Source organism: Hipposideros armiger, unplaced genomic scaffold (genome assembly GCF_001890085.2).
Source record: "Hipposideros armiger isolate ML-2016 unplaced genomic scaffold, ASM189008v1 scaffold_35, whole genome shotgun sequence".
Taxonomy (NCBI): domain Eukaryota; kingdom Metazoa; phylum Chordata; class Mammalia; order Chiroptera; family Hipposideridae; genus Hipposideros; species Hipposideros armiger.
The window spans coordinates 5,425,559-5,430,174 of NW_017731385.1; the positions used below are offsets into that span (position 1 = coordinate 5,425,559).

Consider the following 4,616-nt stretch of genomic DNA (forward strand, 5'->3'; position numbering starts at 1 on the left):
AAGCAACGAGCACATCTACACCCAGATCTCCGCTTCTAAATACTGTTTTTTGCGAAAGGGAATCAGGGTTGATTCCTGGGCTGTGGCTGGGAAAGTACCAGAGGAGGCTGGAATGTCTCGTTTTGCCAGGAAGTAAGGATGTGCCCCAGACTGACAGGGATACGTCCATCAGAGGAACACAGGAGTCCCTGATGGGACTCTCACTGGCCAAATTGTGTACCATGTGAGCATCAAAAGAAATAGTGATGATAATGAATTACAATACCATGAATAAAAAAAAATGAATCAGTGGGTTCATAGTGATGTTACTTAAAAGGGATGGGAGGGGGAGCCCGTCTAATACAGGAGAATGCCAGGTGACAAATGTAGAAGGAATGGTAGCTTTAGAAAAATCACCCCTTTGCAGCCACCAATGTACTAACTGATTCAGGCCAGGGTCAACAGTGATACTAAAACCACTGGGCGAAATGATGTAGGAACACAAGGTACAAGTGAATATACACTAGTCTGAGAAGATCAACCCAAATTGCATAATCACAAAGAGTGAAACGTACTTGTGCAAAGAAGGGATCTGACAGCCACCACCTGAATCAAGACATCGGACTTGGAATCCCCATTAGTGGAGTACCCTGGCATCCGGTCCCCCCTGCTAGGGTCCGAAGGGAAGGACTCAATGCTGTCTGAGATTTTTGCCAAAAATGCTTACCTTGAATCTAAACGTTAGGAAACAAAATTGAGTCAATTCCGAGTATGGGATAGTCTACAAAGCAACTGGAATGACTTTGAAACTTGCAATGCCAAAGTTGAAAAAGACATGGAAAGGCATGAGAGGACTCTTCCGGATTAAAGAAAAGTAAAGTGACATGACAACCTTAAGTGTAATGTGTGGCTCTTGGTGGAATCTTGGGTACATGCTGAAGTGTTTAGGGAGGAAAATGCTACGATGTCTACAATGTACTTGCCAATGATTCAGCAAGTGCTGAAAAGCCTGTGTGTTTGTATGAGTGAGTAGAGAAAGGAGAAAAAGTAAATGTGGTAACATATTCACAATGAAAGAATCTAGGTGAAGGGTATATGGGTGTACTTTGTGTCCCAGTTCAACTTGTCTGCAGTTTTGAAATTTTTCAAAATAAAAAAATGGTGAGGGAAAATCAGTAATGACAATAAAAACAGGCCCACAGCAACAGTGACTTATCTTTAAAAAAAAAAGAAATCAACCGAGACTAAAACTGAGCCTCTTGACCCAAAATCCAGTTCGCCATCATCCGTCCCTGTTCATCAATGCGAATGGAGAGACAGACAGACAGACAGACAGACAGAGTCCCTTATCCCTTGGTTCAAAGACCTGAGCTTTGAGACGGTGGAAGAGGCGCAGCCTTTCCAATTCTGGCTGCTAGGGAGATAAAGACAAGACACACATCGCCACCTAGCGGCCAGATAGGCAATAGGGATTTCCAATCTGAAATACGGATTTCCAGTTGCTTTGGAGAAACAGGCCAAAAAGCCAGTTTCCTCCCCCCAGAAACCTAATGGAGCCCCAGATTCTTTTTTTTTTTAAGATTTTATTGGTGAATTGGGGAGGGGAACATTGTGTTTTTCCAGGACCCATCAACTCCTAGTCAAGTTGTCGTCCTTCAATCTTAGTTGTGGAGGGCGCAAACTCAGCTCTAGTCGCCCCTTTCGGTCTAGTTGCAGGGGTGCAGCTCACCATCCCATGCAGGAGTCGAACCGGCAACCTTGCTGTTAGGAGCACGTGCTGTCACCAGCTCAGTGGTCAGTGGCAGCTCAGCTCAGGCGCAGCTCACCGGCCCACCTGGGAATCGAACCGGGGACCCTATTGCTCAGAGCTCGCGCCCTTAACCAACTGAGCCACTGGGCCGGCTGCTCCAGATTCTTGGATAATCCAGAAGAAAGAAAAGCCCTACTCAGGTGCATTTACCTCGTCTCTTTTACCACCGCACACCAGCAAACCGCGGGCCTTTCTGACTCCCTCTTGTGGAAATGGACAAAGGCCAGCCAGAGGAGAAAAGCACAGGCAATTTATTCAGAGCAAGGGAGCCAGCCACTGTCACTTGTGCTTTGGAAAAGACTCAAAGACAGGGAGAGGGGTGGGCAAGCGTTAGAGTAGGGAAAGGGAAGGTTCAGGGGCGCCCTGATTGGGGGCTGTTGATGAGGAAGCGGCTAACTAGGGGAGGGCGTCCTGCGCCACTGGTGTCCAGAGGCTCTCTGGTTGATCTAACTCGGAAGTGGGGACACAGACTAAGGAAGCTGTCAGTTACTAACCAAGTCCTGGCCACCTGGGGCCAATTGTTCCAAAAGTTATTGTTAGCTCCCTGGGTTGTTTCTAGAGACGGAGGTCTGCCCTCCTGTTTATAGCCAGCTGGCTCCCTGGTCTGTTTATTGTACATAAGGGGGCTGGTTTCCTGGGCAGGTGGCTACAGGTTGGGGATCAGAGTTCCATTTTTATATATATATATTCAGAGCCCTCTCTGTTTGTACACACTGCTTTTCTGTCTCTCTCTGGAAGCAGCCTGTCCACAAAGTACCCATGTGCGGCCGGCCTGGTGCTGCCCGCAGCCTCAAGTGGCAGGAGCGCTAATCCAGGGAAGATAACCTTGAAGGGAGGTCAGAAGACCCAGGTTTGGGCCTCAGCCTTCTTCTCACTCTGGGGACGCTCTCCAAGCTTGCGAGGCCGCCTCTGGGCGGAGCAGGAGTTACGCCTGCTGCCTGCTGGGCTTCCTGTCGCTCTGTGCTCCGCCCTGTAAGAGGCGACACTAAACCCACGTGCGCCCTCTAGAGGCTGGAGAGTGAGTAGCAGGAGCCGTGCAGAGATCACCTGCCTGATGGGAACAGGCACTTACCTGCTCAGTGCCGCCCGAGACACCTCGGAACTCCAGCTGGCTCCCACTTGAAGAGTCGCTGCTTTAGCCCCAGGCCACGCAGGCCCTGCGCTCACCACCCACAGCACACTCCCTCTTTCTCCACACCCAGGCTCTCCGTGTGAAATGGTCCCACCTCAGGTTGCCCTGGGTGGACCTCGACTGGCTCATAGACATCTCCTGCCAGATCACGGAGCTGGACCTTTCCGCCAACTGCCTCCCTTCCCTCCCTTCTGTCATCCCTTGGGGACTCATCAACCTCCGGAAACTGAACCTGTCGGACAACCACCTGGGGGAACTGCCCGGCGTGCAGTCGTCAGACGAAATCATCTGTTCCAGGTGGGCTGCCACCCCTCGCAGGTCTCCGCAGTGTGCACGGGGCCTCCGCGCCCCCGCCATGCTCCCCTGCACGTGCTCCCTGATCGTAGTCTGTGGTTTTGAAAACAGATTTTCCGCTCCAATGAGAGAAGGGAGTTCTGCCTGCCCAATGCAAGCTCTCTCTCGGGAACAAGGTCCCCACCTGCCTCCCAGGTGAACACAGAGTGGTCTAGAGGGGCAGTTTGTCTGACCACCCTTTACGCAGCTCGCTGGTGGCCTTGGGGACCTGTTTCCCCCTGATGCCCTGTCTTGGTCCTGCACACACGAATCAGAGGAAGAGGCTGGTAGAAGCATGAGGCCCAGAGGCACCAGCTTCCATTCCATCTCCCAAGGAAAGTGAGAAGGGCCTCTGGCAGGAGGAAGCAGGTGTGGGCAGGCAACTCCTGTCCCCTTTTTGGGGGAGGCCTTGGGAAGAGGCCCGAGGCTGCATGGGAAGGCCTCGAGGACATTACCTTCAGTGATGTATGATGATACGTACCTTCAGGGCGTCATTCCCTAAAGGACCTGGGCTGATTTCAAAAGCTACGGCTCTAAGGAGAGTGAGAGAGAAGAATGTTGGAAGGAACTTAGGGTCCTCAGTGACACAGGGGGAAAGAAGGCCGCACACAAAACGCTAAAGAACAGTGTCACTGTAGAGGGGGTCCTTAACCAAGGCCAGACTCAAGGGTCCAAGAGGTTGGCGGCTCTCCCCTGTGATCCGTCTTCCAGCAGCCTTTCAGGCAGCCATTCATGTCGCTATCACATCTATGAGAAAGGCTTTCATCCCATCCCTATTGGGTAACGACCCGGCCCACCAAACTATGAGTTCATGCAATGAGTAAAAATCATATGGCTACAGGTTTCGTGCATACTCTTTAGCCTTGTGCAAGGAGAAAAAGAAAAAACATACTCGCATGTTTACAGAAGTGTGTAACCATAGTGCTTTTCCTCTTCCTTCTGACCCTTCACCTCCTTCTACCCCAACCACAGGCTCCTGGAAATTGACATTTCCAGCAACAAGTTGTCCCATCTCCCGCCTGGATTCTTGCACCTGTCAAAGCTTCAAAAACTGACAGCTTCAAAAAATTACTTAGAAAAATTGTTTGAAGAAGAAAACGGTATGTTTCACCTTCTATAGTTTGACTTGAATTGTCATTTTCTTCTTGACAGGGATATTTTTACCAATTTGTACTTTTCTCCCCACCTCTAGCCACTAACTGGATTGGTTTGCGGAAGTTACAGGAACTCGATATTTCTGACAATAAATTGACAGAACTCCCCGCGATTTTTCTTCATTCTTTCAAGTCGCTCAATTGTCTGAATGTCTCCAGGAATAACCTGAAAATGTTTCCAGATGCCTGGGCCTGCCCTTTGGTTAGT

At 50.2% G+C, this 4,616-nt stretch overlaps 1 long non-coding RNA gene across 1 annotated transcript; it reads left to right on the forward strand.

The window, feature by feature from the left end:
* The first annotated feature begins 2,996 nt into the window (after positions 1 to 2,996).
* LOC109380389 (uncharacterized) lies at positions 2,997 to 4,604 on the forward strand. The gene is made up of 3 exons (XR_002123461.1): positions 2,997 to 3,218; positions 4,227 to 4,354; positions 4,447 to 4,604. It is a non-coding gene; the product is annotated as an uncharacterized LOC109380389 (long non-coding RNA).
* The last annotated feature ends 12 nt before the right edge of the window (positions 4,605 to 4,616 follow it).